General features: G+C 39.9%; 1 protein-coding gene across 9 annotated transcripts in view; it reads left to right on the forward strand.

Moving 5' to 3' along the window:
• The window catches only part of mast4 (microtubule associated serine/threonine kinase family member 4), a 198,229-nt gene that overhangs the window by 17,237 nt on the left and 157,847 nt on the right, over positions 1-23,145 (forward strand). The window lies entirely within an intron of this gene.

Genomic DNA, 23,145 nt, shown 5'->3' on the forward strand with positions numbered 1-23,145 from the left:
TAAATAGTAATAGCCATTTCAAACTTTGTGCATGGCAGCCATGTCTCGGCAGCGTTACAGCTTGATTTTAACCTGGACTGGCATGATAAAAAGCCAGCCTGCATGAGTTCTGCATCTTACACGTCAAGAATCTAGAGAATAGGAGGCTTGCCTATATTTTCCACAAGCTGTGTGCATCAGGGAAATGATAGAGTGCCATGTTTACCTTGCTTTAGCAGAAGTGTATGTTCACACCAGTAGAATATGTTTGCAATGTGTTTTTGATGACCCAGATTAAGGCCAAAAGGTAAAATAAAATGGTCTGATAAAGTTCTCTAAACTTCAGTTGTTGCTGAAGCTTTGTGTTTCTTTATCGGTAGAATATGTCACAGGGAAGATGAGCATTCTATGATTACACTTCTGGTTTGTAGGTTTCAAAGTAAAAGCCCAGTTCAGCATTTGTGGATAAACTTGCCACAGTTACACAGTATTCTTTTATTTGGAGTTTTTCCAGCTCATTTGGGATGGGGATGATGATGGTTGAAGTCGGAACTAGGGTGGCACCTGGATAAGAAAAGCCTGAGGCAGGGAGAGGAGGAGCTGGGGTGGAGGGGGGTGGCAAAAAGCGGCTTGCAGAGGGAGCCAGCTTAGATGTGACAGCATGAGTGCAATTAGCCAAATTTATATTGACAAAAGAGGGAGCTGGACATAAATTGCTACCCAATGGATGAAGCAGGAAACTAACAGCTAGCCACATTGAGCTTGCTTACTCTAAAACTGTGTTTGTGCGAGATTTGGAGTTTGAAGAGTGGAGACTGTGGTTGTTGGTGAATGAATGAAACAGCAAAATCTGTCTCCTGTGTAGAGAATTTGTTATTAAAGAAATGGTTCTAGATCTAAAAACCTTTGCGTGTGCCTGACTTTTGTCCTGACATATCACACTTTTTGTGTAATGTCTTAGGAATGCCTTGAGGATTTTTCTTCAAACTTTGCATGAATTTCCACTCTGGATAAAGGATGAACTGATTTTATTTTGGAGGTCATAGGTCTAAGATCAAGCTCTAGTTATATCCCTGAACCTGTCTAGCCTTCTTCATTACAAGCGTTAAATAACACCTAAGAAAGCAGCAGAAAAAGCCTCATATTCTTAGACCAAAGGCGACAGTTGCAGCTCTCCTGTTGTCTGTACAGGTAACACCCAGTCTCAATACCACATGTAGGTCATCCATGTTTTGGCAGTGTTACACAGTCCAGCCCTCAGATATTTTTTTCAGAGCATCTCAGGAGAGAAACATTCAACTCCAATAGTTTCACTGTTGGCATGAAACTAGCTTTAAGGCAGCAGCTTGCCAACAGTTGAATCATCACGGTTAAATAATTTATCAAGTTCTTCTTACACGCCTAAACCAAGAAAGTTCAGCCGCAAACGTGTGTTTATCTGTTGGCAGATTTGTGTACATGGTTTACATATTTCTTTGAACATCTTTAAGGCATTTTTTGTACCTCCACCAACACACAGGGTTCACTCTGAGTACTACCAAGCCTGTGAAACTGTTATGTAATGTAAAATTATGTGCTTCTGCTGGAGGCTGTCAGTCAGAAACAAAACCAAGCACGATGCTGTCATTTTAATTATCGCTGCTTATGCAAGGACTTCAAGAGTAGAATACAGAGCTTAGGTTGTGAACTTGTGATTTGGAGTTAAAGAGCTCAGTCCTGGACAGAAAATATTGATATATTGACCAAAATGTGGGCACTGGGAAGTTTGGCCAACCACACATGTATCTGTTATCTATTCACTGCAGCTATCGATCATGGGGCACCAAAGTTTAAATACACAGAAAGAAAAGATGCAGACTTTTTGCTTCCATACTAGAATGCTTCATTTCCCTTTAGGCAGAAAAAGAAGAATAAGAGCTTTATGTTCCCTAGTTTTCAATTTAATATCAGAATCTAAGTGGTTAGTTGTAACTCAGGGGTGTTTATGAGGTCACAGAGATGAATCCAGGTGCGTTACCTCCACATTGTTAATCACTGGGCTGTGGATGTAGCTACAAACAGAAATACCTGTGGCATTTCACTACATGTACAACTTTGCTATGAAGCCACAGCTTAACCAGGGACACACTCATTCAGAACCTGCTTTGTAACATTGAATATCTGCCTCCAGCATCCTCTGATAATTTGTGTAACAGCAGCTGCAGCAATGCGTGCTTGTTTATTGTTAATTCTGGTTCCAACTACTGAGGGATCTCGCTTTAACCATTTAGCGGGCTAATCATGTGCTTCGCCATAGACGGTTTTACCATCAAGCAAAGGTAGGCAGTTTCCTGAGGCCTGATGCTTAAGATGTAGTCATCATTGGTAAGGCTGGGAAATCTTAAGCTGCATAAATGTCTTTTCAACCTAGATATTGGGCAGTGTTTCATTTTCAATGCAAAATATCACAGGCAATCTCCTGAACTCTGTCTAAATTGCACATGTGCATTAGTAACATTGGTAAGCAGTTGCTTCTAGGGATGGTATTGAATAGGGTACTTTTATAGGTACTGACTGAATTCTGTCGAGGAGTGGAAGATGGTTTTCCAATGCCAGATGCGAGCGCAGAATTGCACACACACGAGAAATAACGTTGGTAGCAGTTTATTGAATCGGTAAAGCGAGCATGGTTGAAGAGGTCGAAGTTATGGCTCCACTTTTCAAAGTAAGATGCAGATTATGCTGCAGTATTTGTGGCGTGAAGTGCAAGGCTTGCCTAAGCAATAATTCTAATCTGAGGAGGCAGTGTGATGATCGATGATTCAGATCAGCACTACTTCCTGCTCGCTCTCTCACCTACTCACTTCCTCTCTCTCGCACCAGAACCTCACTGTAAACAGTGGGATTTGCTTGTTTATCATATGGACATCAACCATGGAAATATACCAGATAAAGACATAAGGGTTGATCCCATTTCTACCCCTTAGCCCTTATTTAAGCCCTTCCCCTTGGTTTTGTACATTCATGCTGGTTGAGGGGGTATCCCTCTCTTTTGAATTGAGGGCTAGGGGCTACATAGTCCTTTAAATGAACATTTTTCAGAACCACACTTGAAACCAAGGGGTATAATGATTTTCCCACCATGCACTGCGTTCACTTGCAAACTGGCACAATGGACTAAGAAGGAGGCGTGTAAATGTAAATATTTTCATCAGAGAATACAACAGTTGTGTTTTCCCATATATTCAATCTTTACCTGCTAGGGATGTGAGTTTATTTTATTTTCAGTATGTACACGTGTAAACAGGGGCTATTAACTGTATAAATATATGGAGAAGATCAACACAGAGATCCATAGTATGAAAGAGATGGTGGAAGCTTTGTCACCTCTGATGGGGCACTGTTTATCTGCAGTGTGTGATGATGAACAGCAATCAAGTGGGGTCTTAATTCTTAAGAGAAGGGTTTTCACCCCTACCCCTTACCGCTCTGTTTCAAGGGGTAAGGGATAGAAATAGGATTGGCCCTAAGTTGTTCTCTCAGCCACCTAACAGGATTTGAATTTTTGTTGCCATATCAATCAGGTATCAGTACCTTTAGATTTTTACTAGAACCTTGCTATTTTTGCTTTTAGCTAAATGGGATGGAGCCTCATATTGGTCTTTGCATGAAACCTCCAAATCACTAAAACCGCTAATGTGCATCCTATTTAGCCATTAAAACTGAAACTCAGAAACGGAAAATTGTATTTATTGACAGTTAAATTCAAGTTAAAGTTCAACAGACCGCTTTAGTTTCACACCGTTCTGTCCTGAAATGCCTCTCTGATTGTTGTAAACAGTTGAAGAGTCAAACACGGTCAATGATCTTGGCTTTGTTGGCTCTGATTATGCAATCGATTGGAACACCTAACATAATGTTTGGATTCATAGCAGAGTCAGGAAACCCTTCATTGTTTTATTAATGTATGCAGGGAGCATTTTCCTGCAACTTCGGCCTGATCACTCCAGGAAGAGTAGCAATGGCCCTAGCTAATGGAGATCCAAATAAATGAAATGAAATGAAATCAAACCTCACAGCAGTAGTCTCAAGTTATGAGGACTGCTTCTTAAAATATTTTACAAAATATAAGCTGAGCTAAAACCTGGAAGGACTCATTTATCAGTTTGCTCTTGGTCGACAATTTCTCTAAGTGTAAATGACCCAACATGCAAGCTGTCTTTAAAGACTGAGAATTTAGAGGACAGGAATCAACAAGTACATTTTGCAGCCAAAGCTGACTTCTTTGCATGGCTTTGCTTGTTATTTGGGTGGAGTGTCGTCATGATTAATGTAAGAAAACAATGACTCACATGGCACTCAGTGATGTCGTTTTATCCTCACTTTAAGCCAGACTAAGGGAAATCTGGTGAGGATTGTGTGATTTGACAGAATATATTTAAGTAAAGATAAATGATCAGATATAAGCAGGCACTCTGGATTTTAAATGCCAAAATTGTTTTGTTGACAGCCTCCTTCACACCAGCAGGCTCAACCTCCCATAATCCTTCAGTTTGCTCTGTGACTGCCTGTTCCCTAAAGTTGGAAGGGCGTCTGCCACACGTTGCACCAGTGCCTGCTTGAGTATCAATATTTGCTTCAGTTTGACAATATTTAACTCTCCCTGCATGTGATGGGGCTGCTCCTGTGGCGTGCCCCGAAATGAGCACGCGTTTATTTAAGCAGGCAGCCAGTCAGGGTCGCCCAGTGTCAGTTTATGCTCTGTGTCTAAGAAGATTAACACAATCTGGTTAAGACTCTTTTCACTCCTACAGTGGACGAGTCGGTTGATTTTTGACTCGTCGTGGCTATCCTGTATGTTTGTGCTCTCGAAGTAAGACTGACCCTGTGTGCGATGATCAAGCTTTCGTAGAAATACAGGAGTGAAGTTTAACGGAATGTCTCTGGGCCGAAATTTCCCTCCATGTCCGTGCTCATCATCAGAGGGATGCAAGGTAAGAGACTGCGACAGCTGATAGTGCTGATCACATTAGGTAATGAGTGGAATCAGCAGTTCCAGTGTAGTATTTTCTCACTTCTTACTTAACGTGTTTCGTACTTTTGGTCGCTTTAATTCCCTCTAAATGAGTCCCCCTTCCTGAGAGTGTAATAGAATTAATTTCCTTTATGTAAGCCTTGAAAATCATGGAGGTTTTCCTTGTTCACTGTGATGTTAAGATACAAAGAAAGCACAATTCAAACATAAAAACGATGGATAACTCACATTTGCGCTGTGGTGAAGTAGTTTGAGACCACTGTCCTGATTTGCCAAGGAGAAACAAGAGTTTAAATCCTCTCTAAACGTCATTTTTATCTTTTCAAACACGGATTACAATGACAAAAAGGGAAAATATAAACGCTTACTCAAGCGCTGAATGAGACAAAATGCTTGCCTTTGGACATCGCTGTAAAAAATATGCTATCAAAAGGCCAAAATTCTGAAGCTTTGAAAGCAAGGATCTCCTTTTCTTTCTTTTTTTCCTTTTTTTTTTTTTTAATTTGATTCTGGCAGGTTGCAATGATCCAAAACTAAAGTGGTCTGAACCTAATTGGCACTGTACGACTAGAAACTAGTAAAGTCAGATAGCTGTATATTTCATAAAGGCTTCATAATGAAGCATAATTCAGATATAATGGGCATGAGAGTAAAATGTGTGGAATTAGTTTATAATTCTGCACAAATATTTTCCTGCATGAGCATTTAACCATTACCCTGTATATTCTCGCCTCTTTTATTTTGGTGAGTTTTAAGACTTTTTGTCTTTTACAAGAACTTAGAGCTACATTGGGTTTAAGGCTGAATTTAACGGCTATATTTAGCACAATATGGCACTACTAGCTCTGTGCACATCCATTATACAGCCCTCAGTAAACAGAGGAAGATGTTAGGAGAAGAGAAGGCCTTCAACTCTTTACCTCTGCAACTCACGTTGCATTGAATTGCGTTAAATTGCATTACATTGTTGTTGTTTTTTTTTTTTTTGAGATTTGTTTTGGCCATTTTTGTGCCTTTATTATGATAGAGGAGGACAGTGGACAGAGTCAGAAACAGGGACGAGAGCGGGGGAGAGACATGCGATCTGACATGATCTGACAAACATCTGCAAATAATGCAGCAACAGTTTATTGTTTACATCTAGAAAACCAAACTGCTGGTTTGCTGAGGAGATTTATTGTTTGGCATATTTGTCCTGTTGGACAAACTCTGAGCTGTTTTCATGGTCAAACAGGACAGAAAATGTTGACATAGTGGGAAGGTTACTCTAAAAGAAGTTCATCCAGGGATGCTTTTGTTCTACATTTAATCATTTTATTCTAAATGGAAATACAGTTTTACTTGTCGGAGAAGGCTCTGCTCTAAAGATGCTCCCTGGTTTGTTCAAGCAGCATGCTTTGACGTTCCACGGAGTGCATGGCCCCCCGTATGGATAGATACATTTATGACAATTTTTACTGATTATAACAAAATTAGTTCAAAAGGATTTAATCCATATTAGCAGGAATCTCACTGAGGGTGTAGCAGTTTTATGCTGTAAAGGAAGAGGTTGGGGTGGAGGAGGTTGGGCTTTTCCAGCAGCAGCAGCAGCAGCGGGATGCATCAGCATTAATGCAAGCAGGGATTAGTTAGAGGTACATCACATTTAAATACAATACTGTGTTGAGAGGAAAAGGTTGTGATTGGCTGTGAGAGCTGGCAGGCAATAATTGGGATCAGCTGGCTATCAGCTGATCACAGCCGGGCGTATGACTTCCGTGTCCTGCTTGAACTTACGCTGAGCTTCATTGACGAAGAAAACATTGGATTATGGACAGAGAGTGGGGAATAACATGTGGGAAAGGAGCTGGATTTGAAATTGGAGGACCACAGCCTGTGTATATGGGTTTAGTTTTAAGGCTGAAATCCCTGAAACAGGTCATGACCATGCAGTTTTCAGCTATTCCCAGGCCTAAGTGCCAGAATTCCTGAAATGCATAAATTCAGTCTCATAAAAAGCTGGCCTTATATGTAGCACGACGTGGATTTCTCAGAAGGAATGATGCCTGGTTTATTCTTTACATACTGAAGACATTACTCCTTATTATGGTCCTTTTTACCAAATTGGCCAAGGAATGAGCTTCTGTGTTTTCTTAACTTGAGATCAAGTCAACAGGAAGCTGAATTCCCCTGAGAGAGCACACAGCTCAGATATTCAGACAGTTTCTTTAGCTCATGAAGGCACAGACTCAGTCTCAGGAGAAATATAGCATTCCTGTTTGGTGACTGAAACATGTAAAGTTGAGATCACACACAGATATTTAGAATCAAGCTGTGAGTTTTAAAGTGTGCTGTTTGGCTCAGGAGTAAACACGACCATGGACGGAGCAGAGCCAGAGAAGAGAGATGCAGGCTCAGCTGGAATTCGGGGAGAGTTGAAGCAGACAGATGTCGGGTGACGAGGTCAACCATAAGAAAGTTTGCTCTGCTGCAGATGACCCTGAGAAAGAGACTGATGAACATGCTGTCCATCTCAAGAGTTCATGGCTCAGAGTTCACAAATATGTAAGCTTAGCATGAAATGTATAAACACTCCATGTGTTTGTTTAAGCAGTCAAAAAATGTTTACTGAAGCTGTAGCAGTTATCGTCTTTTTATAGATTTCTCCTACCAGTTGACCCTTTGCTGAAACCCTCTACCCAAACAGGAATTGCCTAAAAACACTCTATATGGACAAAAGTTTTTGGCCACACCTGTTAATTATTGATTTCAGAATTTTCAATCCAACCTATTGCCACAAGTGTAGAAAATCAAGCACCTAGCCATACAGGAATTGCAAACATTTTTGATACTAAATGGGTTGTTCTGAAGAGCTAAGTAACTTCAAGCATAGTGCTGTGATGGATGCCACTGTTGCAATAAGAAGGTTTGTGAAATTTCATCTCTGATGGATATTTGACAGTCAGCTGTAAGTGATATTAGAAAGTGGAAGAGTTTAGGAACAACCGCAACTCAGGTACAAAGCAGAAGACCATGTAAAACCACAGAGCAGGGTCAGCGACTGCTAAGGTGTGTGGGGTGTAAAAGTTTCTAACACTGCTGACTCCATAGCTGAAGAGTGCTGTATATTTTGCAAGCAACTCATTCATAGTTTGAGTAAAAATCTACCCTGTACTCAGGTTCATTCTATTTCCTCTCATAAATTCTTCCTCTGTGCACTGGCAGACCACAGCACTCGCTCAAACCATCTCTCCCTTTGTCAAGATCTGCCCATTATGTCCACTCTCAGCTTCCCCTGGTGCACTTGCTCAAGTTGTGCACAGCGTTAGGAATGTGCCACAAAGTCAACCAATCAGGAAACTCAGGGGGTGTTAAACTCTGATTGGTTGCTTCGGCTCCAATTAGTCAGCAGCATCCCAGAAGTGTGTCCTGGCTGTTAACTAAAGAATGCCTTCTGAGCAAGACCAAAGCACAAACTACTTACATGTGGCTGTAGTGTAACATTTTGTTTTTTCTTTGCTAAAGTTTAATTGTTCCTCAAAATACACTTGCAAAATAGTTTTTTTCTATGCTAAAAGTTTCCCACTGCTTGCTCAGAACTGAGGCACAAATAACTTCAAATTACTCCATACCTGCCTGACTGTATTGTCCCAACTGTGAAATTTGGTGCCGGAGAGATAATGATATAAGGCCGTTTTTTAAGGTTGGGTTTAGGCCCCTTATCTCCAGTGAAGGCTGATCTTAATGCTTCAGCATACAAAGACATTTTGGACGATGCTATGCTTCCAACTTTGTGGCAAAAGTTTGGAGAAGACCGTTTTCTATTCCAGTATGGCTGTGCCCCACTGCACAAAGCAAGGACTATAAAGACATGGTCAGATTAGTTCAGTGTGGAAGAACTTGACTGGCCCACACAGATCCCAGACCTCAACCCCACCAAGCACCTTTTCCAGCAGAAACACTCCAAAGCCCTCCAAGAAGAGTAGAGGCTGTTGTAGCTGCAAAAGGGGACCAGACTACATATTTAATTACTGTATGGTAGGGAATTCTACCTCAGCGGTTCCTAGCCTTTTTGTCTTGGGCATTTATCTAAAAAATGCTACACCCCTCCACTTGAACCACTTGGAAATTTAAACATCAAGTTTGATCCTTTTTGTTGGAAAAAGTCCAACATAATAGACCTTTTATACACTTGTGCTTGCTAAAATATCTATGTCTAAACTATCAGCTATTATGATGTTGTATTAGAGCCCCTTTAGAGAATGAAAACAATGACAAGACCGATTATTAACGCCAATAAACTCAAAATTCTCTAGTGTAAAAAAAACAGCAAAATTACAAAAATAAGTTAGACTTGAAAATCATAAATGTTCATGAACCAAAACTTAAGTGTTTTTTGAGATTATAAAGCCAAAAATTAAGCCACTTTTTTAGTTTAATTTCTTATAGTTTTTTGAATTTACACTGTTGTAATTTTTTACATTAAAAACTTTAAGTTTTGGGTTTCAAATGTTGAAATTTATTACTTATTTGTCTTGTGAATTTCATTTTTTTTTTCTCAATCTACAATGTGTTTAACTTAAAAATTCTGAGTTTGGTTTCTTGTAAATTTACGACTGTAATATCTCAGAAAAGTATGTTATTTTCCTCAAAAATTAACAGTTCCTCTTAGTTTTGGTTATCTTTTAGGGAAGCCCCAATACACTGTCATATATGATGTTTCTAATCAGGATTTTAGTAAAATACATGCACACTGAAGTTTGACAACATCAGAGCAGACAGGGCCCCACACCCCCCCTGAGATCTTTGGCACAACCCTCAGGGGTCCCTGGACCCCAGGTTTCCTGTCCTAGGGCACCGTATGGTATCATCATGAATAACCCTGCTATTCCCACACCTGTTGGAGAGACAGTTTATGGAGGATTAAACAATTTTATCAGCATAGTGTCATATTTATGTTGCATAAGTAAACAATTTTATCCCTCAATCAGATTCAAGGCTCAACATTCAGTTCATTTTTCACTTGAAAATACATGACAGCAAAGCTATTTTTCTTAGCTCAGGGCCCCCAGAACAAATAAACTTTTAAGATAATTCATTCAGACATAAGAAAACAACCAACCTTTAGATAGACTTAACTCTCTTTTTAAAGCAGTGAAGATGCATGTGTATAAATTTAGACATATATATGTAATAAAGGTTGAAGGGTGAGTTATGACTATAAAATCCCTGCTATTCTTATTGTCTGGAAAAGGCTATAACAGGGACACAATGACAGGAGAGCTGGGAGTGAAACAAAGGACAGCAGTGAGGTGTATGTATACGCTCTCTCTTCCTGTTTTACTCTTGCTGTGTCTTAGCAACCAATGAGAGACTAAAAACAGTTTGCCCCCTGCTTGTTAAAGGTTCCTTTCATCAGTCTGAGTGAAATGATAAACAACACTTCCTCACAATCCTTCAAACAGAATTAATATCCTGCAGCGTGAATACGGTTACTAATTTGGCCTTTGAACAAAAGCTTTAGATTTATTTTATTTAATGTGGAAATCACAACGTCCTCTTCACCTTTTGTGATGCGAAATCTCTTTTTTAGTGATGTATACAAAATTAAAACCAATGAGTTTCTGATGAAAGAGGCAGGGGAAACATTGAAATTGCTCTTTATGAGCTTGCTCTAGTGTTTTCCCTGTCATGCCTCATGGTTGTGTATTTGAGACCACATGTGAATAGCAGAGAGTTTTCCTTGGCGTGGACTAGAGCAGTATTTATGACTCGACCTCAGGGACGATGCCCTCATGTGCAGCCTTGTTTTTTCTCTTTTCATCCTAGCATTTGCTTATGTAGGATATACTACTCTTCCTCTTTTGTCCCTTTGTTTCTCTGTTTGTTTGAATAGCTCTGACTATACTTGTGTGTATTTACTGCTATAGAAAGTAGTCTTTTATCTATGGTGATGTTTTTCCTGGCTTCATGTGTTGAAGTCATTGAAGTCCTTGGTAAAGGGTGACAGCAGGGGTGAAAGATCTCTCTGTTTACTCTTCTCTCTGCACCGTAAAGCAGGCTCTCAATTATATGTGTGCTTTGCTGCATCTGTCAACCATTACAGTTATACTTTTAAAAAGCTTTGACTGAAGGATTTGTACATATTTCAGGTTTTCAGCAGCATTTCAGGTTTTCATGCGTCCATGCCAAGATAAGAAAGCATAATAAACTACCAGTCAAAAATTAATGATGTTAAATTATTTACAAGTAACATATTTTATGTGATTGGTTTATTAACAGCTTAGTTGCACTTCTATTACAGATTAAAAGCAGAGCATAGTGAAGCCAGACCTCATCTTTTAGATAAGACAGAAGACAGGTGTGCAGGAGAGAAATAAATCATGAATTGCAGGCAAACCTAAATGTTTCTGATGGGGTTTTTTTGTGTGTGCAATTTAAACAGTGTTTGCCATGTTGACTTACTAAAAACAAGAAATAACACAACAATGGGGGACTAGAACCTTGATCTTTCTTGCAACAGTATCAGAAAAATAACATTATCCTTAGTACTCGTGAAGTAGTGTCGTTTAAGTTTTAAACTTGGCACAAAAGTAAGGAAATCTGTGTTTGGTAGATTATTTCTTCCTGTAACAATACTTATTGGCAATAAGTCTTATACTGTAGGAAAGCCTGTTTATTTCCCTTTTAAATGATGCCATGTTTGTAAGGAACATGCATTTGTGGGATGAGCAGCAGAGCTGAGTATGTGGGTTACACCCATGAAAAATGTGCCAAATCTTCTCTGCCAGTGCCAAACAGCTTATTCTGCCATTGACTCTTGTTTGGTGTTTGGTGGATTTGATGATTGCAGTCTGAAGAAACAAGACATATTGGCTATTTAACAATTTATTCATTTAACAAACAGGAGCCTCAGTAGCAAGTGGAAGAACCATACACTGCCACAACAGCCTGGCAGCTTCTCCTCATGCTGGTCACCAGCCTGGTCACACACTGCTGTGGGATGGCATCCCATTCTTCAACCGGCATTTGTCGTAAGTCTGCCAGTGTGGTTGTGTTGGTCACTCTGGCACAAACAAGCTGATCCCACAAGTGTTCAGTGGGGTTGAGGTCCTGACTGTTGGCAGGCCATTCCATCCTCTCCACTCCCAAATTGTGGAGTTCTTCTCTGATAAACCCTGGTCTGTGGAGGCGAGCGTTGTCATCTTGGAGGACAGAGTTCAGTCCCAGACTGTGGAGATATGGGATTGCCACTGGTTGCAGAATCTCATCTCGATATCTCTCTGCATTAAGTTGCCTTCAGTGAAAATCAACAACCTGGTTGTCAGCAACTGGGGGTACCAGAAGCTCAAAACAAGTCAGTAGCAACAGCAGAATAAACTGTTTAGCATGGGCAGAGATTTGGCAAATTTTTCATGGGCGCAACCCACGTACACAGCTCTGCTGCTCATCCAATAAATGCATGTTCCTTACAAATGTGGCATCATTTAAAAGGAAAATAAACAGGCTTTCCAACGGTATAAGATTTATTGTCAGGAAGCAAGTTTGTTCTTGTATTGACAACCTTGTCCATTGAGCAGTTTTAGGCTTTTAAAATGAATATATTGGCTTAGAGTGTTTAATTTGGACGTCCATCAGTGTTGACAATAAATGTAAACAAAGTCAAAAAATCCTCCTTATACTCCTGGGGGAAGTCTTCAGTGCCTACATTTCATAGGATGCACTGCTTGCAAACCTCTGCAGCCCTATATGGCCTCGCTTTGCTGGATTTTAAGGGCGTTGACGAGACTTGAATGAGTATTTTTTAGCGTCCAGTTAGCCCATACATGCATCGAATCCTCTTCATTCATATTGTATAACTTTTAACAGCTAGTGTAATAGTATTCGGGCTAGTTTGCATTGTAAGTTAATGTAAAGGGTAAAAAGCAAAGATGTAGTAGCTCGTATATTTTCCAGACCACCCACGATGTGAAAATGCCTGTGCTGGTGGTCAGAGGAAGAGCAGATTTTACAGCTGTGGCTGAGAGAAAAACAGAGCATCTGCAACAACTTCAGGCATTTTTTCTCACTGACTGATGATCTGAACAGCAGAAAATTTTCTCTAAAACAAAGTCATTACTACAGCCTCTATAGTTGGTTGAAGTGATGTAAAGGTTCTGAAAGCTAATGTTATGTTAACAGCTTATTTAGCAATAGGTGGGAAGCAACCAAATCTGCTGTTTTCCTCTGCAGCTTTAAAGCTACTTTCTTATTTTTAATTGGCTCTTTAGGTTAAAAATATACTCTTTTAGCTCACTCTTACTGCAACTATCTATGTTTTCAGAAAAAAGGTCTTGAACGTGACCTGCTGCAGAGTGTGCCAGTCTGACATCACCCTCAGGAGCTGGCAGGAGAGAGTGAACATTGGACTTGAATTACAGGCAGTAAAACACGTAGATAAATGTTGTTGCTCTGTAACTACTGGATGTGTAAATCAGTTACTGTTTGCTACCAAGCTCACCAAAATATTGCAGGTTTAGCATACAGTAGTGCCACCAGCTGTATTACTGTATGCATTGTAAATACTTATTCTTCCCTTTTTATTTTACTTTCATATTAATAAAATAGGACAATCTTTTGTCCGTTTACATGTCATCATGCAAATACATTCGGAGGCACATCATTGATGCCATATAATGGTGTAGGGCAGTGTAACTCAACACTGCTCAACCAAAGAGCCAAAATGTTGAAAAATGCATTTGCCAGAGTCATAATCTAAGTGGTGAAAAGTGCAAATTAAAATAGGTTTAAGGTAGCAAAAATGATCAAATAGCGGCAAACCCTGGGAGAAAAAGTGGCAAAAGTGGGAAGAAAATGGCCAAAAAAAGGGCAGAAAGTGGCAAAAATGGGTGGGAAGTGACCATAAGTACATGGTGGGAAAGATGGTTCCAAAGCAGCAAAAATATGGCAAAAAAATGAGTGAAAAGTGACTAAACTGGACAAAAAACTGAAAAAATTTGGAAAAAAAAGGGCAAAAATTAGCATTTAATTGCAGAGCAGCTGAAATTGGTGAGAGGTGGCAACAAACGGCAATTGGAAAAAGCAGGATGAAAGTTTTAAAAACCTGAGAAAAAGAAGTGGCAAAAATAGGCTAAAAGCAGTCAAACACTGGGAGAAAAATAGCAAAAAAAGGACAGAAAGTGGCAAAAATGGGTGGGAAGTGACCAAAAAATGAGTGAAAGGTGGCAGGAATAGTTCCAAAGTGGCAAAAACGTGGCAAAAAATGAGTGATAAGTGACAAAAATGGGCATAAAGCATCAAAGAGTGGCAAAATGGGAAATGAGTGGTATTTAATTGTAAAAGGCAGCTTAAATGGATGAAAAAAGGCAAAAATGGGCAAAAAGCGACAAACACTGGGAGAAAAATGGCAAAAAAGGGACAGAAAGTGGCAAAAATGGGTGGGAAGTGACTAAAAAATGAGTCTGACATCATCCAAAACATTGCAGGTCCCAGGTGTCAGTTTAGCTTAGCTGTTAGCACAGGCGCGCACGCTGAGGCTATAGTCCTCTAGCACTGGTTGCTGTACTGATTCCTGGTCTCAGTGCATGTTTGGTGCATGTCTTCCCCTACTCTCTCTCCTTATATTACCTGTCTCTCTTCAGATTTCCTCTCTAAAAAAGGCAAAAAAATCCCCAAAATAATACCCCCCCCCCCCCGAAAAAAACATTACAGGTGTTATTACCTATTTTTATGGAGTGCATGGTGGCAGTGCAACAGCTGCCATGGCCTGATTTTCATTTTTGCATGCATGTTAGCAAGTCAGTTGTTTTAGCATGCATGTCCATATCAGTAGGATATATATAGGCCAGATAAATGGCTACAAATCCAGTTGGGTATTTTTTAAATGAAAGCCTGGTTCAGCATTTATGTGGAGAAATTCACCGTGTTTATAAAGAAGTCTTTTATTCTGAAGTTATCCCAGCTTTTCAATGAATCAAGTCACTTGCAGGGAGATTTACTGAGGGCTTTTGACAGCAAGGAGTCACAGCCAACATGCAGCACATGTGCCTGGAAAGTAAGCCGTGACATCGCAAGCTGGAGCTGACACGCGCTGCAGCTGTCACGCAGCAAACACCCACACAGCCTGAAACGGGTGTTACTGTTTAAGGAGTGTCCATGTTAACTGGTGTCTTTCAGGATTCAACTAACTTAAAGTCACTAATTAACATGACCACTCTCCTCAGGAATTTAGACAGTCTTGACACACTTTCCATTCAGACTGAATGCCTCCCAACCTACTTTGCATGCGTGTTTCACCCGTTTTCGGCCTGTTTTCTGCTTTGACAACAGAGGCTTGTTGGTACTGTCCACTGTGTTTTGAGGCTGAGGGTGGAAAAGAGGATGGAGGAGGGAGGGAGGGAGGAAGGGGGTAGGTCAGGTTTGATCTTGCTCTTGGGAGCTCTCTCTGCGTGTCTCTCTGCTGCGGGCGAGCAGGGAGGGAGGGGTGGTAGGTGAAAGGGCAGGTGCTGCTGCCAAAAACTGCAACGTGTGTTTGCTACCTGCTGTGCACACAGAGCAAGCAGCTAATGACTTACTGAGGGCTTTACATGTAATCAAACAGGCATTTAAAGAGCTGACGCCCGCTTTTAAAGTCAATGCAGATGTCTAAGACTGGCAGAAATTCAGCTCTGTCCCAATAACAGATCTGTTTATCTTTCAAATAATATCAAATACAGATAGAACAGGAAGCACAGGCTTACTGAGTAGAAGATGATCTTTTATAATTGGCTGATATTAATGGCCCAGCGTAGTGGACCAAAAACAGATCAAACTCTGCAGCTTTGGCAGCCCTGCTCAGTTTTCATTGGCTCAAATTTCTGCATCCACAGAGTCAGGAGAATGAAGGCAAAAGGTTGTAAGGATTACAGGCTTTATGCTGTTTGTTTGTTGTGTGTTGGGTTGTCAGATTGTACTTTGTGTTACCTTAGTTTTTTTTTTTTAAACAAGCAGTACAGTAAGCTGAAAAAGGGGATTCTATAGACCTGTTTTTCACTCTTTGAAATACTGATTTCCCTGTTTACACAGTCTGGAGTCAGGCAAATGTCAAACCAAATATACTGCACGCCTGTGAACCCCAGACTTTGACCCAGAGCAAAAACTGATAGCTGATTATCTCACTTTAATTTATGACTTTAAAGTCACGTGCAGGTGCTGATAAATAAATGACCTGCCTGGAAAACACCTAAACAAACAAGTAACTCACGTTCTACTTCTCCTGTGTCATTAAAACAGATGTTTAGCTGGGAAAAGTGGGCTAGCAGGGCAAATCCATCCTTATTTATACAGTAAAGACAGGACAATTATTAATTGAATAACTTCAGAAATATTGTTTAAATATTGGAGTAGCAACAAAAACCTCATAAACAGAAGAAACAAAATCATTTTTCCTGATTTTATTTTTACAACCTAAGCTCTGTAGCTCCCTCTTTAATGCACTTCTGTAGGATTTTCTAGTCTAAAGTTGAGACAACATTCAGAAAACTATCAAAACCAAGCATGATGTATGTTGTCAGTGAAAAACAGTGTGAAGTTAAGTTGCTTTTTAAAAGTCTTTGCATATTGACTCTGTTGTTTTTAGATTGTACTGCAAATTTCACAACAGGCTGGCAAAGCCTAGAGGTAGATATTATGGCAGGGTGCACTGTTTCCCCTCTAGCCTTCACAATGGAAGTCATTATTAGAGCTTTCAAGTGGATGGTAGATGGGGAGTGATGGCAGGATGGGATGTGCTTTCCACCAGTCAGGGCTTAGATGGATGACATGACACTGGTGACCACAACAATACCATGTACAAAAAAGAAGGGTTGTTCCGATACTGCTTAAAATACAGGTATTGGTATCAACGAGTAGAGCCCGACTGATTGATCGGTGGGCCGATCAATCGGGCAGATTATAGGGTATCACAGATTAATCAACATCAGCCAATGTGTAGCCGATATATTAACCCTTGGAGCTCACATGGCACGGATCTGTTGTGCCTTTCTAATCATGTCTTCCAAGCATTTGTAGCTCTTACAGAACATTTTCTAGTGAGCCTGGAACTTGGCTGACTTTTCGCAGTCTCTGAGGACAGTGTTGTCCTATACAACAATACGTGACACAGTTTATAAAAACATTGATAACTTTTGAACCATGAGTCATAGAGACTTACTCTTTTTTCCTCTGAAAGCTGACCATTATGCCGTTTGTTTGCTACCACCGATCTCTCTATAGCTCTAAAGGACTCAGTTGTAGCAGGCCTGGAACTTTGGTGACTTTTCGGGGTCTTTGGAGATTAAATCCACAGCGTTACATCCGATAATAAGCATCTTTTTATCCATTTTTAATCCATTTTCGATCATGTACTTTGACTTTCTTCAGTGGGCAGCCATATTTGTTTGACATGCAAGGATTGTGGGAGTTGTAGTCGACCAGTTGCGTCTCTTCTGCTTAGAGGAGTAGAGACGCAAGAGTCGAGAGTAAACAATGATAAATACAACTGTTAATGCACGTGTCCACCGTTATCTAATACAAGACTATTATACAGCGTTTTAATGTCGTCTAAGTTGCATCTTTGTGAAATTATCAAAGATAATATAAATATAAGAATTTGTGTTTATGTCCAGTATATATCCTGTGCATACCAATGTTCTTATTTCATATATCGGCTGATATATCGGATATCGGCTTTTTTAAGCCCCCATATCGGTATCGGCCCCAAAAATCCCATGTAAGTCAGGCTCTATCAACGAGTACACCAGTTTATGCACCGACATAACCCTACCATTTGGTTGAACTTTCCCCTTGCTAAATGTTAACGCTATAAACTGGAAACCAGTTGTTCTTCCATGCCGGAAAGCACTGCATGTACGAGCTAAAATTAAAAATAGCTGCCAAAATTAACATTGACATGCTGAAATGAAAATCAAGCTGTGACGCTTCCAGGATGCAGCTGCGACACACCCAGTCTTAGACAGCTGTGAGTCACTCTGCCTGACATGTGTACCCTGGAAATGGTTGAAAGCAACAATTAAATCAGATCTTTATAGTCCATTTGGTGTTTCATGAAGGTGCAAATGACAGAGTAGCAGAGATGACGCTGCTTTGCTTGCACATATACTGCAGGTGCATTGACCATTTTTGAAATGTTGCTGCTGTATCTGTACAATTTAGACAGAAATTAAAGCATAAAGACAAGAAGCGGTTTTCTAGTCTTTAATATTACTGTTATACAAATCCTGCATTGTGACAGTCATACTCTCTTAACCTTAACTTGCTAAAAGGTTTCATAAGCTGTTGTAGTGCGACCCAATCTGTTAAATCACCTGCTTTCTATTAAAGGTACTTTCTAAGAACTTGGCAGGCGCTGTTTCAATTCCTACTGATGGATTTATTTACTTTAGGTGAATCCTGATCTCATGATATGACCAGAGCTCGGCTGTTATTCTTTAGGAGAGCTTAAAGACAGGATAACAGAGATTACATAACACATGGGCTGCAATCTTCTGCCCAACATGACAGTCGTAGCTCTGCATCAGTAGATAATTATCAAACCCGTCATCACTCAGTCATACTGTGACACCTCTGTTTGATTCACATGGAGAGTGTTTTTGTTTAGGAAGTTGTTTTTCCTGAAAACTGGGACTGAATCGAATCTGAAGTAGCTGAAAATGCAAATGAACATTTTGTTATCACAGCTCCTCATCTCAGCATCAACTGTGGCTGCTGGCTGGATATCAGGAGGTGGGTGTGTGGATCAGTTTGTTTCTATTGAGGCCAACTGTAACAGCGAGAATCGTGGTTTGACAATGAATGTTTCATAATGCAATTCATATGCAGGAACATCTTTAAGTGTTGCTTAAATCCCTTTAAAGAAAAGGCTTCTACAGAGGAAGTGAGTGTTGAAACGTCGACTTCCTTCTCACCTCCAACATTTATCTGAGCGCGTCTGACATTGTCCTGCACAAACGGAAACTTTTCATTCGCTTGTCTTTTTTATTGGACCCTGAGTCCTACATTAGGTTATATAATAAAACAAATGTCCTCTGTGAACAAAAACAGTCCATTTAAACTGTCCAGACTTCATGTAATGTTCTGCATTTGCCACCTCAGTATAAACACAGTCAGTGTCTGTGTTTAGACAAGCTGAGGTGTAATGTATAGTCACTAGTGCTGTTAATGCTCTCTTTTTTGTTTCTTTTTAATGTACATGTTCACCAACCTCATGTTCTGGACTACTGCAGCCTGTTCACAGGGCTTTGGCTCCATAATCAGACACTGTGGGCATCTCTCAGGGATCATTTCTCATGCTGTACTCCAGCTCTGGTTTTGATGTGCCTTTCAGGCCTGATTTGTAGTTGTGTGTCGAATCTGCTCCTCCTCAAAAATGTGAACACGCGTCGAAACAACACAAGGGGCAAGCTCTGATTGATCCACTACGTAGAAAAGTGACTGCAACTCTGAGTAAAGTCTAAATGGCTCCAGACTGCAGTGCAGCCAGTCAAATCTACTCGCCAGTGTTTGAAATGATCAAACATTTATTTCCTTTTCTGTGTCTCTCACAATGGCTGAATTAGTGAGAAACATTCCCATCCTCTGCCTCAGCTGATTCAGCAGCAATAATTTCTATCTCCTTAGATGCCTCCTTTCTTTTCTGTCTTTGCATTTACACCAGTAAACTCAACTGCTGCTCAATATTTATCAGCTCCAACTCCAACTTTATATGATTGATTTCAGATGCCATGGTTTTTCTGTACACAAACTAGCAGGAAGTGCGCTGGCAGGGCTGGACACCGTTGTTTGTTAATGTTTATTATACCAAAAGACCTTTGTATAAACTATTTAGGTATGCCATGTTTCTGTTTTTAGTTAATATGTGCTTTCTTACTTTGACCACAGAGCCGACAAAGCTTTGCGCCCCCCCTGAGATCTTTGGTGCCCCCCTCTTGGATAGTGGTTCCCAGCCTTTTTTTCTCTATGAGCCCCTCTTACTTGTATCTAAGGGAGTTGAGGACCCCCGAGACCAACACAAACAAAAGGTGATACATGAATGTCAAAAATTAACATCAAATTTTAAAGTTTTCATTGTTCAGATCTATTTAAATAGCCCCACACAAAGGTTTTCTTATCAAGAGACCTTTGCATGAACTGTTTGTGTTTTGTTATAAAGCAGACAGGGCCTCACCAATGAAATCCCAGGTTGGGAACCAATGATTTACCTTATGTTTAAAAAGTGGATTCATTGAGTTTAAACGACTTTACGTTGAAGTCAAACTAAAAATATTACATAGGTTTGGAGATGTAGTGCAGGGTATACGCAGGTATACAAAGTAGACCCCCTTGAAACCAGACCACTCACATGCATGGGGCACAACCTAACCACTAGGACATGTGCGCTTTAAAACTCTTTTTAAGTCCCTGGAGAGAACACCATCTTTTTAACCCCCTCTAATGCACACTATTCAGTTGTTGAATGTTTTTTCTTAATATGAGGAAGGCATGACCCACCTTACTCGGTCTCTAGTTGGAGCTACCTTTCTGTAAGCTTACTTTCCTCATCATGATTTCGTAACTATTCTTACTGACAGTAAACTAATTATGCAAGAGCTGTTTATAACCAAGTCATTCATTCTTTGCTGGATCAGTCAACAGAAATTAAGGGCGAGTAGCAAAGTTAAGAGTATACCCACCTCTACAGGCATTGCTACACCACTGCACAGGTTCAGCTGCAGCTGGAAAATCTATAAGGAATGCATGCACCCTGATGCATCACAGAAAAGATTACTTTCAAAACCCCTAGCCTATGAATTATAGAATAAAAGTCAGACAAACTAATCTTGACAAAGTGGTTGGAAGTCGTGTTGCTCTGAAATAAAAATACACTCTAGCTTTTGCTTCATTTTTCAATCTCAGAGATTGCGGTGTGTTGCTGAACTCTAACCTGCAGAATTGAAGCAAGAAAGTTACATAATGTTCAAATTTAGTAACTTGACCATGCACATCTAACAAATCCTTTAGCTCGAACGGTTGATAGTACAGAAGGACAGCTGTGTTGCAGAGCTTCTTTCATGTTCAGGTCATGATCCTCTTTCTACTAACAGTGAACGGTCAGTTGCCTCAAGATTTTTAGATCATAAGATTATTAGGACCATATTTAACTGACAATCAACTTTATTGCAGGAAATATCATGGTTTTGATAATAAAAACAGCGATGATTTGTGCAGAATCAGTACGTAGAAATAGTCATCTTCTCCTTTTTTAATTCTGTTTGTCTTTAGTCTGTGCTGAGCCACGCTTGCCCTACATCTGAGCGTCCCCTCAGAGGTCAGGACACTCTCTAAAGAATCGCTCTCAGTTGTCCCTAATAGCACCGAGGTCATGAATCATCCCATAGAAAGCAGAGGGTATTTCCTTCCACTGAGCCGTGTATATCTTTGTCTTCTCAGGGAGGGCCTCTTCCTTACTGCCGGCCATTGTTGTGAGGCCTGAGCTTCTCAAAAAGGTCATTATCTTCTGACAGTACAATAGACTGGTCCCCTCTGTTGTGCTGTGTAATCCAGTATATTGAAGGCCATTGTAGACCAATTCTTTGATGTGGACTAGACGGTTGCATGCACTTCTGATGAATTTTCTCCTGTAGTCTGTGACATTTTTTCCTGCATGCACTCACAAAGCTGAGGATGCTGTCCTTTTTCTCTTACTGTTTATTTTCAAACAGAGAAGCATCAGCCGTCCTGGGTGTGGCAGCCGTACAATTCTTAGATTGAGAAACCACAAGCTCATCTTTTTGCCAAGCTATGAGCTAAGCCTTATTTGAGGAAAATCCTGGAAATCCCCCCACATGATCGCTGGGGAGATTCACTTCTTTAGCCCGAGGTTCACAGATTTACAGCTTCATTTCTCATAGCTCTGCAGAATAATGCCTCCTCATGAAAAGCCTTAAGGCTGTTTTAGAAAAGTAGATTTTGTATTTTCTAAAGATCTAACTTGTGTCTCCAGAGCAATATCTGAAATTCATTTCTCTTTTCATCTGTCTTGGATTTGTCTCTCTTTTGTCGATGCTTTGACTTTCTTTCTTTTACAAGAAGCAGGCTCACCTCTCAGCTCCTTTTACTCTGTAAGAAAAAGTTTGCATTTAGGTAGAATTATGGGATTTTACTGTGATCTGAAATGCAATAAATGTGTTTTTTTTCAAGCATATTACTGAAGAAAGTGGTGACTTGATGCATGGTAAAAGTTAGTTTGACAGAACCCATATCAGGCCTCCCAAAGCTTCCTGTCTGGCCCCCAGAAGACCGTCAAATTTAGAAAAGGAGGAAAAGAAGATGTTGTGCTTTAAAGAGTATCTTTTGGCTTCAAATGTGTGCAGCTGTTAAATCCATACCGAAACAATTAATATTGAAATAGTTTTAGAATAACTCAACATTTGATTCATTTTTACAGCAATGCACTTTTCAGCCATTAGCCCCTTAAAGCCTGAAAATTAAAAAAAAAAAAAGATTTAATTAACCTTCTACTGTATCCAAAGAAAGAAAACATTTAATAAAATTTAAGATTTTTTTTTTTTTGTATCACATTTGATACATTAGGTGTTTTTGGCAACTGATAATCCACTTAAGGGCATTTTTTTAAATCATTTTTCAGATTGTATTCAGATGGTTTTTAAGTAATTCATTCATCATATTGATTAGATGGAGGTATCATATATGTATGTATCGAATTTGATACAATAGACTTTAAAGGGTTAGTATTAAGTATAAAAGAATGGGTTAAGACTGGCAGAAATGTTGCAAAAATGTCTAGATAAAGTGGTGAAAGGGGTTAGAGAATGGCAAAAAAATGCGCTATGGAGATGCACAAAGGGGCAAAATTAGCATGAAAAGAGGTGGAAAGAGGTTAAAATGTGGTAAAAATGGTAAAAGAGGCAATAAGGGGCAAAAGTATAAAAAAATTGTTCAAAAAGTTGCAAAAAGGGGGCAAAACATTTAATGAAAGGAGTTAAAAGTGGGCACAAATGGGATAAAACATGCAGGAAAAGTGGAAAAAATGGGTTAAAGAATAGCAAAAGTGGGTTAAAGAAGCCAAAAGGGGAAAAAAGTATCAAAGATGGGTTACAAGTGCCAAAAATATAGCAGGAATAGCCTTGAAAAGTAGT

The sequence above is a fragment of the Cheilinus undulatus genome, linkage group 17 (genome assembly GCF_018320785.1).
Source record: "Cheilinus undulatus linkage group 17, ASM1832078v1, whole genome shotgun sequence".
Classification (NCBI taxonomy): domain Eukaryota; kingdom Metazoa; phylum Chordata; class Actinopteri; order Labriformes; family Labridae; genus Cheilinus; species Cheilinus undulatus.